The 27,250-nt window shown below is 27.5% G+C and overlaps 1 protein-coding gene across 9 annotated transcripts in view; it reads right to left on the bottom strand.

Moving 5' to 3' along the window:
- The window catches only part of LOC142333090 (uncharacterized), a 66,732-nt gene that overhangs the window by 18,190 nt on the left and 21,292 nt on the right, over positions 1–27,250 (bottom strand). For 2 of the 9 annotated variants that reach the window (XR_012758521.1, XM_075379929.1), the window contains exon 1: positions 17,255–17,610. The exons of 3 other annotated variants lie outside the window; for them this stretch is intronic. The gene's annotated coding sequence lies outside the window, so the exon portion shown is untranslated. Of the gene's footprint in view, positions 1–9,468; positions 9,497–17,254; positions 17,611–23,848; positions 24,211–27,250 lie in introns of those variants that run through there. 4 more of the 9 variants (XM_075379931.1, XM_075379933.1, XM_075379930.1 and 1 more) reach the window with 4 other exon arrangements.

Genomic DNA, 27,250 nt, shown 5'->3' with positions numbered 1-27,250 from the left:
TATTATCCTACAACATAATGAATGCAGATACCTAAAAGTTATAAATCAACACACAATCCCTCATTTTACTGTTTCAGAAATGAGATAAGTTATTTTTCTGAAAGACACGAGCCGCTCCTCTTTTTGAAATCCCAGTTAAACTGCTACTAAATACTCACCTTCAGGGTTGTTTGATTGGTTGTGCAAGTAATTTTTGGAGGTCGCCAGACCTTACTGTCTGTGACTTTTTCTTGTGAGGTTATTTAAAGGAAAATGTGTACTCATATAGCCTTAGCACCAATGAAGAGTTAAAAAAGGGTCATTGAAGAACTTACACAAATTCAAAGATTTTTTTTAGGAATGCTTACACAGGATTTATTAAACAAAGTTACAAATGATGTTTTTATTTGAAAGCAGCAATTTTGTTTCTATAAATCCTAGAAGGTTGAAAATTTTAACGAACATTTTTAGAAACATCATTAAAAGGTCTATAAAGTTTCAACAGAATCGGTGGGGAAATGGGTGAGTAGTATTAAATCAAAAGTGTATACATCTTCGTGGGACACATGGTGTGTGTGTGTATATATAGAGCTGACTGATTCATCAACGACCAGCAAAAAGTATTGAAGACAAATTAAACTACGACTGACACTACAATCCTTTTTATAATAAGATTTTAAAAATTATGTGTAATTTGTATACATGTTCTTCATATAGTGTAAATGCACACTAAGAAGGAATTGTTTGAAATTCAGAGTTTAAAGAGTTAAAATGGAGTAACAATGAAATTTTCTATTTTTTAAATTTCTAAGTAACAAATAAACCATATTAACTTGATTTTTGGTGTGTGGTTTAATCTTCATGTGAATATCTAAAAAGTAATTTCTAGATTTTTTGTAATTTTGTTTTAAACGGTTAAAATAGATTTTTTAATCTTTTTTAAACCCAGCTATATTTTTAATTTATATCTTCAGTAACAAATGACTATATCAACTAGATCTTTGCTAAGTATAATCTTCATATAAATATCTAAATTTTTTATATTCTGAGTTTAAGGGATTAAAATGGAGTAACATTAAGTAACATTATTATTTATGAATCTGTTGTTAAAAAATCTGATGTGGACAACATATGACTTCTTTGTACACCTATTAAATCACTTCTTTTTTTTTTTTAAATAAAAAGTACATAATATTTTATTTCATTAAAAAAATTATTATAGAATAATTATTTATTGTAAAACTTTATTTACAATCACGGGTTAATAATTATTAATAAATCAATAAATTTAAATTAAAAAAAAGGAGATGAACTCTGATTCTAATTGATGTGCCTTCCTCTAAGATCCAAATGTTAAATTAATTAAACTTTTATTTGTCTGTAACTCTGGAATCAATGAAAATAAGTAACACTTATATATCATTGAAAAGCTGTTAATGAGGGCTTATTACTGCATTTAAGAAAAGTCCAAAATCCAGATTTTCTTTTGATTTTGGGCTTTTTTGGACACTTTTGGTTCAATCAATTACAATCAAAAGGGAGGTACACAACTAGATGTTACAAAAGTCCTAAATCCAAAATTTTAATATCCTACGGCTAATCGTTTTTGAGTTACACGAGATACATACATATGTACAGATGTCACGCCGAAACTAGTCAAAATGGATTCAGGTATGGTGAAAATGAATATTGCCGTTGAAATCTGGAAACTGAAATTTTTCGCTATCACAATACTTCCTTTACTTTGTACAAGGAAGTAAAAATGAGAAAATAAACTTGATCTTGTGAAAATCTAGAAGCAATTTCTAGATTTTTTGAAATTCACCATAAACGGGCGAAGAAAGGAAAAAAAAAAAATCTCAAACAATGATTGCAAATCTTATCCTACTCTGACTATAACAAGATATTTCCTTGATTTGGTCTTGCAGATATTCTACAGATAAATATCTAAAAACCACTTTTGGGTTTCCTGAATTTTAATATTTTAAGAGGTAAAAAAAAACAATTTTTTTTTACATTTTTGCTGTTTTATGCTACCCCTATTGAACCAACCTTTATGAGATTTGGTAACATTATGACGGTAATTTATGTTTGTAATTCTGATTGTATATTTCATGAGCACAGCTGCGACAGAAATCTAAAAACAAATTAGTGAGTACTGTTTTGACCAAACTGTTTCTCTGAAGAAATTACAATACACTAACAGTTCTTATAAACTGAACGGGCTTTAATTTTTATTTATCATTATTATTCTTAAGTTTGAGTTTAATGAATATAGGGGAATCCAGGGGGCACAGCCCTGAATGACTAAACATCCCCTGACTTTGATGGGAAGTGCAACTAACCAAAGACCCGACAGGAATGCAAGTTTATTTATATAATGATGTATAAGCACAAAATCCTAATGGATGTATTGATAGAATAAATATAAATTGTATCAACAATACAATTAAATATATTTCTATTGATTTATAATTAAACAGATAAATGCATTCAGTTAAAAGAGGTAAATCATTTATCGAGTTATAACTGCCTTTATATACTAATAATATATAACAAAATATTAATTTTACAATAATTATATTTATAATAAAAATTTTTATTGCTACTGAAATGTTTTTTGACCATTGCTTTTCATTTAATATACATTTTTCAATGATATTTTTTTATCTTGAGCTAATTTACCTGATGCATTATTATTAGTAAGATTATCAAAGAACTTCTGTTCGATAATAGATAGCAGTGTAATCATATTATCTGATTTTAACACATATTCTAAAAATAAACCTGATAATGGTATGTTAACATTTAAATCTTCTAACGCAACAAATCTTAAATAAAAATTATCCCAATATTTAATAAATTTTATTAAATTATTTATTGTAAAATAAATACAAATGAATATTAATAATTTTGCTTTTATTTTTATGTTAATTTTATTAGAAATATCGAATCCCATTTGTTTTAAACAACTTTTTATATCTTCTGTAGTTTTCATTGTATATTTTTTCCTGAAATAAATAAATTTTTAATTGTTACAAATTTCGATAATTTATGCGAAATGTTAATGAATATAAAAATTAATCTAAAAGGAAAGGAGAGGTAAAGAAATTTTAATGAGCTCAGCAAGTCTTATGAAACATTTTTTACACACAAAAGGCACTAGAAAAGTTTTGCAATGACTTTTTTTTTAATAATTTTTCTAAATAATACACCCACACATTATATATTTCTCCATCCATCAAAACCAGTATTAAAAGAAACTCTACCACGTTTTTTTTTGAAGATCTGGACACACTCATCTTCCCAAGCCCTTAGGAGGTCATCATCACTGATAAAATGTCTCTCTTCTGGTCTTCGCCTTAGGGAACAGCACCAAGTCACATGGAGTGAGGGTCAGGACTGTAGGGAGAGTACTCTTAACAGTTTTGCTCGCCAATATTTAGTGTGCTGAAGCATTATCATGGTGAAGAAATCATGTCCATCCTTGAATCTGGGTGCAGCTTTTTGAGAGCTTTGACAACTTTAGGCAGGCATTCCTCAGTACACCAATTTCCTGTAATTTCTCTTATGAGTTTCTGACGACTAACTTTAAACCGTTCTCAGGCTAAAAAATATGGCCACCAGTCTCTTCTTCACCGACGGGGATTTTCTCATATTTGAACACCCACACTTTGTTCTGAGTTGGTCGGGGCATCATAATAGTACAGCCAAGTTTTGTCACAACACTGTTCACACGGGGAGATCTGATTGTCAGTCAAGTTATGCAGCAACCAAAGGGTACAAAGCTTTCTAAATTGAAGGTAATCTCATAAAACAGTATGAATTGCAGACATTAATGCCCGAGGACACCTATATTTGGTGGTAAGTCACATGCTTTTCTGTCTCAAGCTTTTTTCATAGTGCAGCAATGTTTACCGTGGTCACAGATGAAGACAGTTAACCTGAACTTGGAGCATTCCCAAGGCAAAAGTTTTCTCATTCAAATTCTCAGTACCACCTAAATATTATTTTATGATGAGCACAATTCTCTCTAAGCACAAGAGTCATTTCCTCTAAAATCTGATCAACACCCAACACGAGTGGAAAATTGTAGCACAAAATTGCAGGTAGTCAGTTTTCAACTACGTCAACTTCACTAACTGCTTCTCACTAACACAGTTAAAAAGCAAATGACACCAAGACAGTGACAAAAGCAGCTATAGTGCTTCAGTGTTTTGCAATTTGTTGCACTGCTAAACTTAAAAACTTGAATTTTTTGTTTTTATTTAAAACAATACTTAACTAAAGCTAAGACTGAATGCTTTTACAATTATAAATACACACTTCTCAACCCCAGTTTTTATCATACATGTGGGTTCAATTTACTTCACTCATAAGAGAAATTTTATTACGCTTACTAATTTTACAGTAGCGTTACATTTTTCTTTTTTTTTGTTCAAAAATATACAATTTGTACATCGAGTAAATAACTCTCCTAAAAATGAGAATAGCTTTTCTGACTATGTTAATAAGGTTATGTAATTTATTTCTCAAAAAATAACCATTCAATAATTTTTAGCTCTATTTCTATCTTTATGATAAAATAATTATTTTTTATTTAAAAAACAACTATGAAGTTCCCAAAAAATTGTTTTTTTTTTCTTGTTGGGGGCTCCTATACTAAAGTTGAAGCATTCAAGTAAAATTAACTTTTTTAAAAAAAATTTTTAAGTGATGAAAATAAATTTAAAAAAATTATCTATTTAAAAAATACAGCCATAATTCCAAATAAGCAAAGTTAGTTATTTACTAGGAAGGGGGGAAAATGTTTGGCTAATTTTTCTTTCAAGAAATATTAAAGAGTAAGGGCTATCAAAATTTAAAATGTTTACATTTAAGATGGTATGGGTAAGTTGCAAGGTGGATTTAAATTTTAAAAAATTAAAAAAGTTTTTTGTTACTGCAGACCATTGAAGTAGAATGGACAAAAAAGTTTTTCAGTGGTTTGAAGGCCTATCAATGTAGAAAAAAAGATGCAAAAACTCCTTTTCTGAGGAAATATATAGCTAATATATATATAGTCATTTTTTGGGGAAGGAGATGAATAATAAATATAAATCTTTGGTAATTTGTGAACTAGATAAAAACAACTTCAACTTGTGTAAGAAAAGTTTTTTGCTAAGGGTCCTAGTAAAGATTTGAAATGTAATTTTGCATTACCATTTTTTCCAATTTTTGCAGAAATTTAATACATTCTTTCCCCCTGAAGGTAGTACTGTCTGAGTCTCAAGAAAGTCAACAGGATCCAGAGTTATAAGACCAAATACAAACCAACATACATACGTACATACAAACATCAGTCTTGACAAAAATAGATGTTTAGGACTTGGGAGCATTGGAATAAAGATCTTTATCACAGATTATTTACAATCTATTTTTTAAATGTCTCCGTAAAGCACAAAACTTAAAAAATACCAATTTTTTAGATTTTATTTTAATCGATCTATATACTTTTCAATTATAGTTAAAGCTGCATATTCCACTACAGCCAGGAAAGTCAAAATTTGCTACACTTAATCTCTATTTAACATATAGAATTCCAGTTAGTTTATAAACAATGAAAAAATCTTTGAGTAGAGTATTAGAATCCAGCAGTATGTTGATGGTGAGTTAAAGTAATGTTTAAAATACAAAGAACTCTTTTTAAAATAAAATTTGGTTCCTTTACAGGCAGCATCTTTAGAGGACTACAACATGAAGGAGAAAAAGAATGAAATATACTTAAAACATATTGAAATTAAACAATTAGTTCACAACGGAGTATAACATAAAATCATGTAAAATGACAAACCTAAAAAAAAAAAATTTTTAATGCAGCTCACAAAACACTCATAGATTATTACACACATTTTAATGTGTGTGATGGGATATACGACAACATTATAGCCTTGTCTGAATTATTATAAAAGTATTAAATAAAACATTAACAACAAAGAAAAGTAAAATTGATCTTAACCTTCATTTAATCAGCAATTTAGCAACTGACATGCATAAAAAAAAACATAAGACACTTTAAAGAAATAAGAAAATGTTATTAAGTGTTAAAAAGCAAAAACTAAGTGTTAAAAAATTAAACTTTCTCAGAAAAGTTTAATCCGAATAAAAAAACTAAATAGAAATAGATTTTTAAAATACAAACAAGAAAAGGGAATTGAAACTGTTTATTCCATTCTGGCATAAAGTTTTCCGTTATTTTCTACGAATTCCAAGCTATCGAGTTATTTCTGACTATCCTTTTCATACACCCGTTATTTTTTCGTCCCCTTACTAATACAGGCACACATCTCTTGTCTTTTACACACACACTCTCTCCTGTACACTACCTGGATCTGGTTACCCCCGTTTTCTTTCGCCATCTTTTCGGCTGAGTAAATCCAACATCTCACCAGTGCAGTCGCCTAGGGCAATACTCTCCTGCAAGCTTTGTGGTAACATTCCTCACTCAAGCAGAATCTCAAACTCATCACTACACATCTGAGATTCTACACATCACGCTACCTCCAAACCACATCACACCTCTGTATTCCTGATTCACCGTGCGGACTACGCCCAGGATTACATAGGTATTCTTCTGTACTTGCTGTTACGAGTTCATCTCTGGCTTATATTTGTGTGCTACAGGCAAGTTCAGTTTTTCATTACTTATTACGTTAAACCATTATGTTATCATTCAAATTTGTGGAACATTCAGTTCATCATACCTATGCCGTTCAAGTTTCAATTTCACTTTAGTACAGTCACGACAGGTCACTTACAGAAGGCTGTCATTGTTCAGCTGCAACCTATTTCATGTGCTCAATTAAGTTCAGTGTGATTATATTGTAATTAACTCTTTTGTACTGTAATATTATCGTGTCCTTTTCTACGTTAAACTAGAATTACATTTTTACATTATTTAATGTAAAGTTTGTGGTTCACAAATCAGGAAAGGCCAGTGCCAATTAAGATTTACTGTAATTGATGTTTCTAAGTTAATGACATTTGTTCATTCCTAATTTCTCAATATTACAGCATTTGTCAGCAATGCAATAGTTTTTCAGACACACTATGTTTATGGATGTGATATTTTTCTAAAGTTAAAATTAAAATTAAGGTGTTTCATGTTCTCTTTCAGGCTTCGTCAAAAACGTATATTGTCAAAATCTGTATTTAGAAGCGTGTACTCATGTATTTTTTCATTTAACTATCATTGTTCAGACGCTGATTTCAGCTGATGTATTAAGTAGTTTTTAAGGTTATAATAATTAACTTATATTAATTTGTTTTCATTAAAGTCCAATTTCTTTTGGCAAATACTAGCTGTGTGTTTTTTTAATTTTTTAACTTTACCCAACAGAAACAAAGGAAAAACATAGAATCTGAAGCACCTACTGTGACTATAATACAAAGTGTTATTTACAATTTAATAAAAGTTAAACTAATTTACATAAAAGAAAAGAAATGGCCAAACTTTAATGACAGCAGAGTAACCTTAACCATCCACTTTAAAGTTTTATGTTTACAATTCAAATTAAAAAATTATAAGTCTTATCCCAAGCATTTTAGAAAAAATAGAAGTCAAGCTTTGGTTTAAAAAATCAGAAGTCTTATCTCAAGGTTCAATAAAACAAAAAAGTTGAAGTCTTATGTTAATTTAAAAAATCAAGTCTTACTCAAGGTTTAATTGCAAAAATTAAGCTTTAATTTAAAATATGAGAACAAAATTTAAAAAAATATATTTATTAGTTAAAATTTTGTACAAAAAACAAAAAAATTAGCTTTTAGTTATAATTAATTATAATGTAAAATTATTTGTACAGAATACAAATTTTTTTAATAAAATTTTATAAACTATTGATTCTTTTATTTTTTATTTAGACTAACAGTCAATAATATGAAAAAGTACTTCAGTGAATCGAACAATTTTATAATTGATGTAATAATATAAAATGCTTCATTTATTTAATTTTTGAACTTATGAACAAATTTTATACAAAAAAAACCTATTCAATTTTGTAAAAATCTTATATAAAAAATCTGATGTGGTCACCACATGACTTTCTTAATTAAATTTTATTAATTAATTTTTAAATTAAATGTATATTTCAACTTTTTAACTGACTCGGGGTTTTGGTTAACTGAACCACTGAGTTTTCAATTTATCCCAAATAAAAGAAAATTAAATTGAAAATTTCATTACTCAAAAAAAAAAATTTCAGATATTTTAAATTTTTTTTCAGAATAATAATTTCCTGTAGTTACAAAATATTTGTTTTAAAATAAATAATTTAAAAACAAACCTTATTAAAATGTAATCTTTATACTTCTAGAAAAAACATAACAAAAGATTAATTTTTATATTAGATAATATATCTTAAAATGAACGTTATACATTACAAATTTTTTCATGAACTGGAAGAGAACAGTATATGTAACATCTTTTTATAAATACTCCAAACCATTTTTTTTGCTTCGTCATTTTTATTATTTTCTATTTTTACTACTTGATAAGAAGTACAAAAACAGATTTAAAGAAAGTTTTATACATATTCTATTTACTCAGATATGTTCAATGTAGTGTATATTTTGGTTTTTATTTTTTAATAATATATTATGAGTATCAGTGGATGTAGTCCACGCGTGCATGAATAATAAAACTGTCTTTTTTGGTGAACTATTTTAGAACATTCTATTTTCAAATTATTTTTATCTTTTTCAACATTTTACAGAATTCTTTTCTTTTTTTTAGTATAAATCTAAAGTGAGAGAAATCTCTACTGTTTAAAGGCTTTACTTTCATTTTTTTTATGTTACTGTAGCATTACATCAAGTACACAAACCTGTACGTGTGAACACATTCATGTTTACACCTGTGTATGTTATAGAAAGGGGGATTCATATTAAAACACTCAATGCATGTTAATTCACCTATAAGTTCGTCTTTTACTGTAGCAGATAAGTATTTCAAATATAATCATTTAAAAATCCATGTCTAAAGTAAGTGTTACATAATTTATGTAACATAATAGAATAATTTTTTTCATTCGTTTAATTACAATTTTTTTTATATAAGTGGCCTGAAACCCAACCTAAATTAATTAAATTTCTATATATTTTTTAAATATATACTTTTGTAATGATAAAACTAAACCAAATTTTTTAATAACATAATTGTAATAACTTATTCCAAAATAATTTCAGCTGTCTATGATCAACTTGGGTGGCAATTTGGTATAATTGTTAATAACTCTAGTATCTAAATCGGCTGGAAATGATTTTGATTCCCAATTAGGATCTGGAATTTTTCCATATATATCGTATAATAACAAAATAAAAATAAACTGTTCAAAGTTGCTTGCTAACTGTTCTCACTCTGGGACAAACAGATATCATTGTTTTATTTTACTTTTATTTAAATCAAGTCATAAATACAAATAACATAACATATATATGCAAAAGGTTACATACAATATTTATCCTGGTATTTTCACACAGCCTGAAAAAATAACCATGAAAATCTTACATACAATTCTTAACTATTAAAGACTTAAATTAATATTTATCAATACACATAGTAAATTTATCAAAATACAATTTTCTAGTTCATTACATAACTATGAGATAATTATCTACTATCAATTAACAAAACTATTCTTCAATACATAATTTATTCTCAAACAATTCTCTAATTTTTTTTAATATGGCTTCAGAAGTTCATTGAAATATATAACAGACTTATATAAACATGGTTTTTTTTTCAGTAGAAAATTAAGGAAACTGTAAAAATTTACATCATTTAATCGAAACATTTTGTAGATATAAGTTCGACAAATGACTAAAATGAAAATATAAAGATTGAAGTGGGTATTTTTTATTCATATTCAATAGAATAAGCCTACTGGTAGTATTCATTTCAGTTATTACTTTGATGTGTATACAATATTATATAAGATTTTTAAAAGTGACTTGTTCACACTTTCCCATATAATTATCTTTAATGTCAAAATGGTATAAAAAAATCCATACATGACCATAAACAAATTATCTTTTTTAGCCTATACAATACAAAATTTTGTCCTTTGTAATAAACTTGCTATATAAAATCCCATCTCAGATGTTTTCAAATAACAAATTGCAATTCGTAATTTTAACAATCCAGTCTCCAAACACTTCCTAATACTTTGTATTTTCAACCCTTTTAACATTTTCATTATTTAGTTTTAATTTAAAATAAAAGAGTATAAGATCAAGATGACTGGAAAAAATTATCCAAACTGTCTGTGTCCATTTAAAAGATAAAATTTGGTTAGATTGAAATATCCTATCAGTTATGAGATGTTGTAACTTATATTTTACCTTTATTCCAGTTATTAGATAAATATAATACTGCTGTGTCATCTGCATAAGAAATAATTATGGAATCATCATCTGAGTTAACACTAAAAATGTCATTTATATAAATAATAAAGTGGTCCTAAGGCAGTACTGTGAGGTACTCGCATTTCATTGTAAAAGGCTCACTTTTAGTATTTTTTTTTTATATTTACTACCAGTTGCCTATTTTTTAAATAATCCTTTACAAATTCTCTAGTAACAACTCTTATTCCAATTTTATTAAGTTTTCAAATAAAATTTCATAAGAAAAATAATCAGTATCAAAGACCAGACCAATAAACACTACAGTAAAGAGTTCTTCCCATTTACATTTTCATTACAGGGGTGGTCAAACCTATTTTTTTTGGGGGGGATTTTTTTTGCTGTTCTGTTTTGAAAATTAATTAGTATCTAAATGGAAATGATGCTACAAAAAAATCATATCCATATTTGATTTACAACCTCCTAGGGTAAATAACTGTCATTTACAAGAAACACTGTATATCAGATACAATTTAACCTAGAAAACAAATTCTTTAACCGAAATATAAATTTTTTGCAAGTTTTCACTCCATCAGAAAAAACACTTTTGCGAAAATTGACAAAAATAACGTTTCGTTGATATTTTAGTTTTTATTTAATTTCATGCGAATTATTTTAAGATAACATCCCTTCAAATCACAGATCACATCAAAATATCATGTATACATGCTTTGTTCATGCATACAATATCATGCACAATATTTTCTGTGCTAATGTCACCTGTACTTTCATAAAAAGGGCCATCATTTGGTTAATTATCTTTAATCTCACGAGCTACAAGGGCAACTAGATTTTTCCAAATATTTTTCGTTCATAATTTGAATTTTGAGTTCATCTTATGTTTTTGTGAAGTACGTTGTTTTGTTGGTTCCATATAATGATTTAATTTATACATTAATAAACTAATCAAATAAAAATTATAACAAATGTAAACTAAAAAAAGAAAAAAAAAACAAAAGTCTGTACCTATAACCTAAATACTACAATCACATACGAACAATGTTTTAAAAATGCCACCTTATTTATCCCAAATAACTAAAAAAAAGGTGGAATAAAAAACAATGATACAATGTAAATAATTTCCGTCAGAAATCCAGAACTATTTGTCAAAATATTACACAATAAACAAAAGTAAACGACACAATTGAGTAAACTAGTGAAGGTGTAGTGCTACTATCAGGTAGAAAAAAATTGTACTAAACACAAAATAAGCTTAAAACCAGTCCTAAATGAACTGCTTGTTACTATTAAAACCACTGAAATATAGAAATATTGGAATGGGCACTAGCGTTAGAAATCCGCGCCAACAAAGATATCTGATTTAGAGGTTTACCTACCTCTTTTTGTCTACAGTCCGTTCAAAATGTTTGTGATGAACTCTCATCAGAAATCACAGGTTATCTTTCATAATTCAAGTTATTGTAGAAAGTTTTTATAAAAACATTTATATGATACAATGATTAACTCAACATTTATTTAATATTCATAAGCGTTGAAATTTTTCTATTAATTAAATAGAATTAAGATATTTTATCACTTAATATTAACTACAATTAAGTTTTATGGAATCACTTTCTGAAGGGACAGTACGTTAGGTACAATGCGCATGCGCTGCACTGTGCGACAATGAAAACTATACCTCTAAATCTATCTGTCTCACGTTCGTTTTCCGCTCACGTTGGACATAGGCAGTGCATTAAAACCCAAGAATTTTTTTTTTTAAATCGACAAATATTTTGTTTAAAAAGATAAAATTTCACACAACAACGATCGATAATAAAATATATTTCTTTATGAGTCAATAAATGAAAAATAATTTTTTTTTAGTCAAAAGTTTGGTTGACTACCCCTTTAACACACTGTATTATTTTTTCAAATGCATTTTGAGTTTCTACACCTCTACCAATGCCAAATTACAGATTATAAATTATACTGTGTTTATCCAAAAATGTAACAATTGTGCTATGCAATAATGTTTTTAAATATTTTAGTGAAATTAGAGAATAAAGAGATTGATCTGTAATTAGTAGCAAGTTAATGATTTCAAAATTTTAAAACAGGAGTTATTTAAGCTAATTTAAAATGAGTTAGACATTAACAACTTTGAAAATAAGATTATATACACCAGCAGTTTAGCAATATAGCAGAATCAACTTCAATGCGCTTTCATATATACCATGTATCCAGTATATATATTTTTTTAATTGTAAAATAATGCGAACATCTCATTGGCAGATACTGGTTTTATAATACACTACTTCATGCTTTTTTTTTATTTTCACTGTTAGATAAATTGATTGATGAATACTTAATAATCTTGGTCACAACTTCTTCATTAACACTTACAAAATAATCATTAAAATAGTTAGTTATTTCATTATTATTAGTCATATGTACATTTTGGTCATTAATTATGACATTTATTTGGGTTATAAGTAAATTATATAAAAGAGTTACTAAATATCTACAGAAAAATTTCCTTGTATGAAGTGAAGTATCGTAATCGTGAAAAACTTCTGTTTTCAAATTTCAACAGAAATATCCATTTTGACCACCCCTGAATCCAGTTGATTACAATTACCCCACCTCCCATTTTGATTACAATTGACTGGGCCAAAAAAGCCCAAAAACCAAAACATTTGGATTTTGGACTTTTTCTTAACTGCAGTAATAAGCCCTTGTCGAGTGCTTTTCAACGATATGTATCATAAGCAGTACTTATTATAGCCAGATATAATTTTAATTAATGAGATATTTGGATCTTACAAATAAAAATGTATATCAAAAATTGGTGCTGATTCATTTAAACAAATTGAGTCTTACGTAGTTATTCCTATACATCTGAATCTTTATACAAATTATTGTATCCATAAATGTATTGACTGAAATAAGTCTTAGTCAGAGACTGGAACAGGACTACCGGAAACAGAACAGAATGCAAGGAAGGCGGGTGTTTATATTGTCTCTCTACTAATTGCAGAACCTGGACAAAGTCTCTTGTTGCAGGTCTTTCTTTTATCGAGCAGATTATTGGTTGTTTGGTGGTGGTTATAAATTTTCATGTTTTATTTATGGATGAATTTGGTATTTGCGTTCCAATCCTATAGACCAGTGTGAAACGATTTACCGAGCTGATCATGAGGGACTAAGTGTGTATGAGCCTCATACTCCTGGCGTAATTCCCCTTCAGTCCATCCGCTAAAGTCCTTTCGGTGCTAACCCCTTTCCAGCTAGCAGGAATATGCCTACCAGGAGCCCTAGTTTTTGGAGGAAGCAATGCGCTCCCTTCTCCGGAGGGAGTAGCATGTGCTGGCTGAAGCAAATTTGTAGGTTTGGAAAGGAAGGTGGATAGTTGGTAAAGAGAATTAAAGAACTCCTTCTTTTCTGGCTGCCCTTCCTACTGCTTCTCTGATGGGATCTTCTACCGTACTCCAGTTGGTGGCGGTGAGTCACGTTGTGGTTCTTTGTTCTTTTTCTTCTTCTGTTGCCAGAATGAAGTAAGGAGCTTGCTTAAATACTGTATATGGAGCCGCTGAATCGTCAGGAGCCGAGTAGATCCGCAAGGAGCCCAAATTTAAATGTAAATAATATGATATGAGTAAACAATAAGAATCAATGAATAAATCTTTCATATAACATAGGTAGACAATATCCACCTTTCTTTTGTAATATTAACAATTGTAAAGATACAAAATAAATATCAAAAACTTTGCTATTAATTATTCAGACCAGATGCTCAAAAGTCCTCCAGGCCCCTCGCATCTGACAACTTTGACTATACATATTAATTATTCTTACTTAGACAAAGCAATTGGCAAACCTCTTTTGTTTGTTGGCAACAGATTTTGTAATAATTAACTTATTATTGAAGTTCAAAAGCCCCCGAGCACGAGCCAAGTGGCTTCACATTGGCTAGACATACTTCCATCGAAGCACATTAATATAGGAGATTGCCATATAGCTGACCATCATTTAGCTGACAGTCATTTCCACCAGCAGTGCTATTACTTAACTTTTCTGCAAAAGTCATCCACCAGTATTACAGTAAACTGATAAACATAAAACTTATTTAATATTATTCACAAAAATTAGTCACTTCTTACTGTATGTCTTCTCATAAAAAAAGTATATATTATGACTACATTGTTAAACTGTAAAAGTATTTAAACAGTGTAAAACCATTGGTAAAAAATGAACCTGAACCTACTTTAAACCGTTATAAAAGATCTTGTTACTAATAACAAATATATCTTACTTACTCAAATGTTTAAGATAAACTCCATTATACTCTATTTATTCTTTATGACTTACTTAAATATTTAATTCTTATGATTTATGTAAGATGGTACATTTTTTTTTGATTCACCAATTGTGAAAGTACTTTTTTTAATATTAATGATTTTACTCCTAATACTACTATTAAGGATTTTTACTTTCAATAAACTGCCTAGAAATAAGTTTAACAGACTTAAGAGGAAAATCAGTATGCAATAATTATCGATGTACAATATTCTAAGATTACTAAAAATCAAATTACTTTAATTTTTTTAACATAACTACAGAAAAATGTAAACGTAAATCTAATCTATAAAAAATCATTTGAACGATTGAAAAGAAAATGAAGATAAGTAAAATATAACTTTCAATAATGATGAACTTAACTATGCCTGTTTGGGAACGGTTTATGAGCGCATGAATCAAAAATATATTATTTCAGGATTAATTATTCAAACTCAAGCTTTTCAAGCAACAAGAAAACTAGAATTGTAGGAAGGAGAAAAATTTAGTACGGAAAAAAACAGATTCAAAGCACTGAAAGACAGGCTTGAATGCTTAAAAAACCATATGGCATTGTATGGAATTAATTTTGTATCAACGATATAACAAAGTATTTAGTACCATAATAGAAGAGTAAACAGTTTCAGGTTAAGAGTTACAATTGCAGGTATCACCCTTGTTTTCTTTAAAGAAATGATTTTGTAGCTTATGAAAAACGCCAAGTATGTGTGGGATTCAAACCCAGCACTTTCCAGTTGGAGACAACCATTCAGTCATGAAGGTCATTTTTTGGAGTCTTGTTTCTTTATTTTATTGTATGTAGAAAGTAAAATCATATGTACAAAGTGTGCATTTTTACCAAAAATAAATATATTATCATTAATAATATTTTGGAGCGCTGTTATTTTCCCAAAACAGATGACATAGTACTTTATTATGAACTCTTATTATGCTTATAGATAGAAAATAAAATGAAGTAAAGAATGTAAAGAAAATAAATTATCATAAATTTTGGCTTAAGACCCATTAAAATATTGGAAGATACAAATAAATATTATTAATAAAAAAATGTTTAATTCTTCAATAATGGTCTTTCACCAGAATAGTTTAAATACAGGCGTACCATTAAATTAAATATCAATGACAATTCCTCATACTTAAAAAAAAAAAAAAATGTTAGACGGCCTATTTGTTTAACATAAAAATTAAACAGTTTAAATTTTGAGTCAGTTGTATGGAACACTATACAAATAAACCATTTTTATGAACTAATTCTTATTGATCTAAGATTTGGCAAGATTAAATTTAGTATTTGCTAAGATTTAAATAGACTTTAAAGATTAAAGAGAAAGATCTTTTTCTCATTTTAGAGTGTATTTATTTAAAGTCAGATTTTTTATTTAAAATGTTTGTAGAGCTATAAAAAATGCTATCCGATGAAAAAAAGATCGTTAGCAAGAAATAAGAAGATGAAAAACCTGTATCTTGATAAAATTTATTTTCTTAAGAAAATAAATGTACAGAAATGAAGAAAACAGATTACCACCAAGGCATGAACTAAGGCCCTCAGGAAAGTAAAAACAAATATTATTTTTTAGCTTAAGTTTCCCAAATAATTCTTTGTAATTGTTATGTGAAATATTATGAATATCAGAATTATTTCAGGCTGTATAAATGTACAAAATTTAGATTTTAGTATTAATAAATAACAATTAAGTAATTAAGCAACAAAAAAGAAAAGTATCTTCATCATGTAATTCTTTATTAAATAAAAATGAAAACGGTTCTCCTTATTTATTTGTAAAAACAAACAATAATACCACCAAAAGACCTTCCTTTACAAATTAAAATAACATTAATATCCATCTAATTAGTGAGAGTAAGTTGCATTAAATTAAAAGGCATTACCCGTTTATGTACCGTTGGCTATGTTCTTTAGCTAACACATACAGGTGAATTTTAAAAGTTGCTTTCATTTATTATGTTGTAGAATTGTTAATAAAAAATAAAAATGAAAAAAGAATCTGAACAAAACTTTTGGCTAAATTTTTGTTGAATAAAAGAGTTAATAATAAATCTGACCGGCTAACATAAAGCCGACAATTCTTATCCCATCAATGTAAGTTTGAAAAAAGTGAGAAAATATTTGTAAAGCATTTCATACTGAACTATAAAGGCAATTTCTAAAATAGGTAGCTAATTTATTAATCACCAAATGCAGACACAGGCAAAAGATTTTGTTATTAATAGAAACCTAAGTTTTTTTAAAACAAAATCAGAACAGTATATCGGTACTTACTTGAAAGCAAATTATTTTTATTATATATTTTTATTAAGTAATCTATATAAATTTTATTTAATTTAAATTAAAATATATTTGTTTAAGCTAAAAATAATAATTTTTTAAAACCTTACAAAGTGTGCATTTAGTTCATTCAATTCCGATAATTCTTAAGTATTCCGATAAACATTGTAATTAATATTAACATACATGCAAATCACATTATTTAATTGTATACTATTTTTCTTAATATTAAATATTATTACTGAAAGAACTTACCTACTTTACATGTAAAATTCTTCTCTGAACGGTTGTTTATATTAGATTCATATAAAATACTGCTAATATACTGAATAGGCTAATTACAAACATTCAAGTAAACAAAATTTCATGCCGTTTTAAAAACGTCACTATAGATGATAAAGAAATACATATTTACTAACTATGACAACGTTATTCATTAATAACACTTATATTAAATTAATAAGTTATCAAAACAAAAAATACAGTATTAGCTAATATACTTTGTAAATTTTGTTTATTTTCACAACATTGTTTTATATAATGGAAGCAGCTAATAATATTATAAACAAGTGTAATTTTTCATCAACGTAACACACATTTTGACATAAGCAGTTGTTTTGACGAACTGACAAGAATTGTTTTGACGAACAAGAATGAGAGTGATGCGCGCGCGCGCGCACACACACACACAGCAATTAAGCTATATTGTTTCACTCTCTGTACACACTTCCTCCGACAATCGGCACTACGTACAAAGTTATCAAAGGAAATAAATTTGTTTTCTTCCACTCCATATTGTTCAGAAGCAACCTCTTTATTTTTTTAATGTTAGGTTTTTTTTATTATTACTTCCATATTTATCTGCATTCATTAGTTTTAATTTTCGAATTAATAGTTTTTTACATTATAATACTTTTAATCTATTTTCAATACAATTTATTTAAAAATGTATTTTTTAAATCTAATAAATAACTTTTTCACAAAAAATGCTATAATTTTGCTTCAGATTTTTATTTTCAATTAGAATTGCATTATCTTAAATGAAGTTTAATGGTTTTCTGAGAAAAATAAATTATGACTATAAAAAAGTAATCAGGTATACTATGTTGCTTTCCAAGCTGTTAACTGCTACCTGTGAATGGTATTAAGTAATGATTTTACAGCCTAGGAACTCTTTATAACCGTATTTGAAAATATATAAAGTTTCATGTGATAAGTATGAAAAAATATCCTCAATGATAGATAGAAAGCTTAAAATCACTGAAGAGGAATATGCAATAATATATTAAATTACTAAGTACTACGATTATATCAGGTAATGACACTTAAAAAATAATTATTTTTGTAAAATACTTGAATAGAAAATATATATATAATTCTTCTAATTGCATTAGAAAATAATTAGGTATGAAGAACCGGATAATCGACTGTTCCGCAAATATTATTTTCACAGTACGCTGTACTTATTTTGATGAAAATATTTAATCATTAATCAAAATTTAAAACGCAAAAATACGATAGATTAATAAATAAATTATAGTGTTGACTCTTGTGTTTAAAAAAAACCGTTTGAAAATAAAAGTATGTTACAAAAGGTTTTTAAACATGTAATTTTACATGTTTTAAGTCTGGTAACGAGAGTGAAGCATACTAGCAAGAAAAAAATTCGTATCGGTATCGTTATTAAAAATATACTGATTACTGAGGCTCCTGGGTGCAACTCCCAGATAATTTACCATTTGTTCACCGATATCAGTTCGTGTCGTTAATTATTTATAAATCAATATATACTTAGGAATAACACAAAAAATCAACTAATTTTTGCTTGGAAAGGAAGCAAGATATAACATTTTAATAAATTTGTATAAATATATTTTTCAAATTTATCGGCTTTGGTAGTAGTTTTTATTTAAATTATATATATATAAAGGAACGGAGCTACCAATAAAATTTTAACGAAGTTTATACAAAAAAATTTAGAACATTCTATCAGTTTTTATTTTTGTAATTACAAAGGTTTTGCTATAACAAATTTGAATGAGAAAAAAATAAATTTATACAGAGTAATACATTTCAATATATATAATTAAAATTGTGCGCGCGTGTGTGATTATACTAATAAATAAATAATTTAATTAATATATTATTTATAAAGAGATAATAAGGTTTACTTAAACTGAAAATTACTTCAAAATTATGTAAGACACCCGTTCGCTTCCGTTAACGTACAGACATTAATATTGTTAATAGGGAGTTGTATTCATAAAACACAGTTCTAACATTTACTGATGCTATGACAGACGCGATGTTGCCATTTAAACTGATTTTTTTCCCGCCTTGCCTGTGTACTCGCCACAGTTGGGTATCAGATAAATCGCTGCGTTGCATTTGTCTTATATCTTATTCAATTCATTTTCATAGAATAAATCTTCCAACAACCTAACCAGTAAGGAAATGAATAAAAAAAATTATTTATTACTTATGGTAAAATTTTTATAATTTTTTTTCTTAATTTAATAACGAATCATTATATTATCATTTTACTGACTGTAAAAAAATTACAATAAATAATAATTCAATAATATGAAAAAAAAAATCAAAAAATTCTTTATTAAAGAATTAGAGGATCGTATTTCACTTTCAAATGAAATAAGTTTATACCAAATGAAGCAAAAAATGTGTATATGTAATTTAATAGGCATACAAGGAAGTCATGTGGTGTCCCACATCAATTTTTTTTTTTTTAATTATGACAGTGAGGTAGATAAATATTTTCGTACGTAAAAAATTAACGGGATTCGGATCCAGAACCTTTTGAATACAAATCAATTTTGTGATACATTTAATCTGATAAAGTAAAATGAAGTGTACATTGTTATGTCAACCAGAACGGTAGTAATAAAAAAAAAAAAAAAAAAAAAAAACAAGAAAATTGTATCCTGTTACCATTTTAATACGTATTATGTGTTGACTGTTAGTGAAGCGTGACAATTGATTTAATTTCTAATGCAGTAAATTTTTTGTAAAAAAATACTCTTCCCGTACATTTTTTGGGTCAATGAAATCAAAAGAATGAATTCGTGATGTACAAAAAATTTCAAGTTTTAAGTCTGTTGCGTAATTAAAGAATAATGGAGGGCGCGCGCGCTCACACACACACAATGTTTTATTAACTTACTCGTATGTATTGTTAAACCAGTCAGAGTGACGTTGCATCTGAATTAACGTTCTTTTTGTATAGTAAAGAATTCTGGGTTCGATTTCCGGTTACGTTATCTTACATTATTATCAAAATTCATAACATGAAAAATTAAAAATCATAACCTAAATAAAATTGGGTGAATAGTAACTGACGTTTGTCGGCCTCCGTGGCGCGAGTGATAGTGTCTTAGCCTTTTGTCCGGAGGTCCCGGGTTCGAATCCCGGTTAGGCATGGCATTTTTACACGCTACAAAATTATCATTTCATCTCATCTTGTGAAGCAAATACATAACGGATGGCCCGAGGAAAGGAACAAATATATATATACTTTGTATGTTGTCAATACGATTAAAATAAATTAAAAAAAAAAAAAAGAAATGGTTATAAATATTCGTTTTATTTGTTGAGAGATAATTTTACAAATTATACTGCGCTATCGTAGACAAAACTGCTCGCCGACGCGCTGTCTACTACTCCAGTTGCTACGAGACGTACAACTGTTTCAAGGTTAAACTACACAACTGCCGTCTCGAACGCGCGGCTGCATAAAGCACGTTTAACAATAATAATAATTTACAAATGTGTAATACTGTCTAAAGTAAAGCCATTCGGTTTATTTCTTTTTCACACCCTCCGAGATTTTTATTCTACTTTTTATTTTTTTATCATTTTTATTTATTTATTTTATATTTTAAATACACGTATAAGCATATGTAAATTGGTGTCGAAGCCGATAATATCAAACCTCATCTCTCCAGTATATAAGTTTTTTTTTGTTTTTTTAATGGTTTTATAAATAAATTTAAATGTATGGAGACCAAATTGATTCTAAACTAAGTATTTTATAAATATTAAAAATGCGATTGTGTTTTGAAATGTGATTATGTTATGAGAGTCGAACCCAGGATCGTCAACTTAAGCTTTTTTTAATAATAAAAAGAACAAAGATAGAAGATAAAAAGTATAAACTTCTATAGGATGTGATTTTTAGTGAAGATCTAACAAAATAATTAAATAATTTTTTTTTTTAAGTAACAGTAACAGTACAAGGTGAAAAGATAAAGATGCTACGATTTGCTGACGATATAGTAATTCTAGCCGAGAGTAAAAAGGATTTAGAAGAAACAATGAACGGCATAGATGAAGTCCAACGCAAGAACTATCGCATGAAAATAAACAAGAACAAAACGAAAGTAATGAAATGTAGTAGAAATAACAAAGATGGACCGCTGAATGTGAAAATAGGAGGAGAAAAGATTATGGAGGTAGAAGAATTTTGTTATTTGGGAAGTAGAATTACTAAAGATGGACGAAGCAGGAGCGATATAAAATGCCGAATAGCACAAGCTAAACGAGCCTTCAGTAAGAAATATAATTTGTTTACATCAAAAATTAATTTAAATGTCAGGAAAAGATTTTTGAAAGTATATGTTTGGAGCGTCGCTTTATATGGAAGTGAAACTTGGACGATCAGAGTATCTGAGAAGAAAAGATTAGAAGCTTTTGAAATGCGGTGCTATAGGAGAATGTTAAAAATCAGACGGGTGGATAAAGTGACATATGAAGAGGTATTGCGGCAAATAGATGAAGAAAGAAGCGTTTGGAAAAATATAGTTCAAAGAAGAGACAGATTTATAGGCCACATACTAAGGCATCCTGGAATAGTCGCTTTAATATTGGAAGGACAGGTAGAAGGAAAAAATTGTGTAGGCAGGCCACGTTTGGAATATATAAAACAAATTGTTAGGGATGTAGGATGTAGAGGGTATACCGAAATGAAACGACTAGCACTAGATAGGGAATCTTGGAGAACTGCATCAAAGCAGTCAAATGATGAAGACAAAAAAAAAATTCAAAAGAAAATATAGATTTCTCTTTTAATACAGTTTCTAAAATACATTTCCTGTTTCAGTAATAATAATTATTAAAGTATTCAATACATAAAACAGTAAAATTAAGATAGTTCCTGTGAGATGTTCATTGTACTAAGAAATTTGTACTTATTTTCAGTAGGCCACTAATGGTAGCGAAGCGCAACAAAGAACAAATACATATAAATTATATTTACTATTTATACAAATAATATATCTAGATTTTATATAAAAATTAGGCATTCCTATATAATTATTTAAAACATTAAAGTCATTTTATAAATTTTACCTTTATAAAATTATTTTAGTTCATTTATAAAACTGATGAATTAATTTTATAAAAATTTCGCGATATTGATGTATCAACATCAAAGAAAAAAAAATTAAAACACCCTTCTTATTTTGAATAAAAAAAATTTGTAAACTGGAAGATTATTAAATAACTAGAATAGATTTTAAATTGAAAAATATTATTAAAACATGAGATTTCATCTAAAAAAAAGTGCATCATATAAATTGTAGCAAGGTACTTTTAAAAATCATGTTGAAATTTTAATTTAGTTTTCATTAAACTATAAATGAAAAAAAAGAAATGTTTAATTTTAAACCGATGTATTAAAAAAAAAAAGTTGTATACAATAAATTAAATCAAATGTTCATAAATTTAAAATAATGTCCTAAACTGTGTGGATTTCCTTTCTAGAAAATTCTTCAGTTACCATACAAACGATATGCATAACAGTAACCGATTTTGATGAGACTGAGAAATGTCTCTTAATTGGCACGACATTAGAAGTTTTACAAACAACTTTATTACTTTTCTTTGTTTTTGACTGGTCGACGATATTAAGAGTTTACTCGCTATATTTTATGTTCTCTAAGATGGAAAAGATATTATTATTTCATCAATTAATATAATGAAAATTGGTAAATATAAAATTAATTTGGTTATAAATTATTTTCTTTTTTTTTTAATTTAAATTAAATACCTTAGAATAAATAATTCATAAAATCATTTTATTAAAACATTTGCAGTGAAGAAATTCGAAAAATTCAAATTAGCTTAGTATGGTTTTAGCAGTCAACTACTGATTTCTGTTGAAAGAGGAAGTTAAATCCGTGCGTAAATATTTACTTGATTTACTGATAATCTATTTTTATTGTAATTGTACAGTTTTTAGGTAAGATAATATTTAAGTTTATTATTTTATTTATTAATATTATTTAACTACATATGTTTCGTAAAAATCATGTTTGTAACTTTCACGTAGATTAACAATAAATTTTAATCTATTGTAAGTTTAATATTGGATAAATTTATATTCTCTGAGAAAATAAAAATATAAATTACAACTGTAAGTAAAAGAAATACTAAAGTTTATAAATATTTTTTAAGGTGGATTATCTACGTATTACAGTTTAATTATCATATAATTAAAACACTCAGGCAATTTAATAACCTAATAAAACGATTACGAAAGTTCTTGTTATAAGACACCTTTTTCTTTTAAGATAATTAAATCATTACGTTAGTTAGAAGTTTGTGTGTGGGAATATGGGAAGGAAATTTGTAGTTTGTAAAATAAATACTATGCCTAAATGATTTTCGATCCTGGATCTTCTAGGTGAAAGGCTGAGTTTTTACTACTCTACCATAAATATCAGCGAAGCGATAATCCTACTTAAAAAAAAAAAGATTAGAAGTATAGATTATGTTTGTTTAAAATAATTATCAGTTAAAAATACGTAAAAGTAAACAATTTAATTAAACGCTTACCGTATTGTAAATGTGATGAGTTTTACCAAATATTAGTATGATTATTTAAAAATAATATTATTTCTGAATTGCTCTTGATTAAACTGAACTAAAATAGAAACACAATTATGTTATTTTTAAATACAACTATTTAGTAGAAAATAATATTTTCCCTTACAATAAAACCACAATTGTTATTTGTGCTTGAAATATAAAAAATAATTTATATGTATACGTGTACTAGGGGTAAACTAACTTTTAAAATAATATAAAACAAGTGTTGATTTATTTCTTCATCGCAAAGCTGAACAATTGCTACTGTAAAACAGTTAAAAAGATTAAACGTGTGTCCAGTTTAGTCACGTCTTTCTATACCCCGCTTATTCTTTTCTCATTTTACTCCCTCACTCGTTTCAGTATGTTTTTTTTTTTTTTATTATAAGCTATAGTGTGTGTATCTTATTTCATGTAGCACGTACTCATTTTTGTCCTTGAAAGTTGACTAAACAGCATTTTTTGTTTTAAATATTACCATCAAAACAACACAGAGTTTAACTTTATTCTTGACCATATCATCAGACATGTTTTTTATGTACTTAAAAAATAGAATTACCAACTATACTACATCAGCCTTTCTTTTTTTGTTTTTATCCCTCTCTCACACACACACACACACACACACACAAACATATATATATATACACACAGAGAGAGAGAGAGAGAGAGAGAGAGAGATAGTGCAACAGATCAAAAGACTTTGCTTTAAAGGAGACACAGAAGCGACTAATGGTTATAAATAACTGGTAATCTATTCGATAGTTTACAATAGAAAATGAATATAATTTTATGCTACCGTTTTTTTTTGTCTTCAGTCATTTGACTGGTTTGATGCAGCTCTCCAAGATTCCCTATCTAGTGCTAGTCGTTTCATTTCGGTATACCCCCTACATCCTACATCCCTAACAATTTGTTTTACATATTCCAAACGTGGCCTTCAATCGACAAAACCATCTGTCGATCAACGCTCTCGCCTTTTAATTATGAGCAATGAAATTTTGAAAAACGGAAAAATCGCGATAGAAATAAAACGAGTTAAAATTCCCCCGTAGTAACTTTTTTATTACGTTTTACCTTCAGAATTACATCGAGTGACAAACATTATTCGCTAACTAATTAATTAGATTCGCCTAATTAAGGTCATATTTTATTTAGGCACATTTGTTAACGATTAAAAAATAACATTTGAATAACATTAAAATCTGGAGTTAAACTTCCCTCATCACCCCTAACATATGGAAAAAACATCAATCGGTAGGTAAGGATTTTCAAATAAAAATACAAATTGACTGTACTAATTCGTTAAAAAAACCAAACTCACACAAAAATACAAGCAAAAACAATCAAACAAAAATCAACAATAATTTGATGTTTATAAAGGATTAGGACACACACAGAGAGAGAGAAAGAAAGAAAGAATGAAAAAGAGAGAGTGTGAGAGAGAGTGACCGAGCGAGAGAGGGGTTTTAAACAAATTATTCAATACTACTTTTTAAAATATAATACAAAAACGTAATACTTTACATTCTATATTAACTATATAATTAAAAAACGAAACATAGGTGACCACTTAAAAATTAAATATATACGTATTTTAATTAAAATCCTTATGTTTTAATAATTATGTATTAGATAGAACAAATAAAATATGTAAAAAAAAATACATACCAAGATGTTAAAATAAAGACGTTAATTTTGTCTATACAAAGTTTTATAAGTACAGTTTTATATGAATTACGTAACACACGTGCGCGCTCCCTCACATATACCCTCGAGATCTATTTAAAACATAAAATAAATGATTAAAATAAATCTTACAATAAACTGTTAAACATATTTTAAAATTCATTTTATGCGTAAATATTTTTATTTATTAATAACAGTTAAATAGCTAAATAAAGGTTTATTAAAAACAAAAAAATAGATTAATATAAAAAAATTAAATTAAAAAACCATTTAGAAATCGAACCCAGGTTTTAGAAAATATACTGATATAAATTAAGCATACCACTCTTCTGATCACCGTAGCGGAGTGGTAGCCTCTCGGCATTTCATCTGGAGGTCCAAGATTCGAATTGTAATCAAAATATATTTGATTACATATAAAAAATTATTTTAAAAAAACTTAACTAATATTTATATTAACATTAATAAAAAAAAGGAGACATATTATAAAAACCCTGCAAAAAGTAAAAAGTAAGAATTAAAACAAATTGAAAATTTTAAACAAAAAAATATAAAATATTAACAAATATAAAATTTTTTTAGTTTTTTATTTAAAAAAATTATCTATTTAAAAAATACAGCCATAATTCCAAATAAGCAAAGTTAGTTATTTACTAGGAAGGGGGGAAAATGTTTGGCTAATTTTTCTTTCAAGAAATATTAAAGAGTAAGGGCTATCAAAATTTAAAATGTTTACATTTAAGATGGTATGGGTAAGTTGCAAGGTGGATTTAAATTTTAAAAAATTAAAAAAGTTTTTTGTTACTGCAGACCATTGAAGTAGAATGGACAAAAAAGTTTTTCAGTGGTTTGAAGGCCTATCAATGTAGAAAAAAAGATGCAAAAACTCCTTTTCTGAGGAAATATATAGCTAATATATATATAGTCATTTTTTGGGGAAGGAGATGAATAATAAATATAAATCTTTGGTAATTTGTGAACTAGATAAAAACAACTTCAACTTGTGTAAGAAAAGTTTTTTGCTAAGGGTCCTAGTAAAGATTTGAAATGTAATTTTGCATTACCATTTTTTCCAATTTTTGCAGAAATTTAATACATTCTTTCCCCCTGAAGGTAGTACTGTCTGAGTCTCAAGAAAGTCAACAGGATCCAGAGTTATAAGACCAAATACAAACCAACATACATACGTACATACAAACATCAGTCTTGACAAAAATAGATGTTTAGGACTTGGGAGCATTGGAATAAAGATCTTTATCACAGATTATTTACAATCTATTTTTTAAATGTCTCCGTAAAGCACAAAACTTAAAAAATACCAATTTTTTAGATTTTATTTTAATCGATCTATATACTTTTCAATTATAGTTAAAGCTGCATATTCCACTACAGCCAGGAAAGTCAAAATTTGCTACACTTAATCTCTATTTAACATATAGAATTCCAGTTAGTTTATAAACAATGAAAAAATCTTTGAGTAGAGTATTAGAATCCAGCAGTATGTTGATGGTGAGTTAAAGTAATGTTTAAAATACAAAGAACTCTTTTTAAAATAAAATTTGGTTCCTTTACAGGCAGCATCTTTAGAGGACTACAACATGAAGGAGAAAAAGAATGAAATATACTTAAAACATATTGAAATTAAACAATTAGTTCACAACGGAGTATAACATAAAATCA

This window comes from Lycorma delicatula, chromosome 12, assembly GCF_047948215.1.
Source record: "Lycorma delicatula isolate Av1 chromosome 12, ASM4794821v1, whole genome shotgun sequence".
In the NCBI taxonomy this organism is placed as follows: Eukaryota; Metazoa; Arthropoda; class Insecta; order Hemiptera; family Fulgoridae; genus Lycorma; species Lycorma delicatula.
This window is presented reverse-complemented; position numbering and strand designations above follow the sequence as displayed.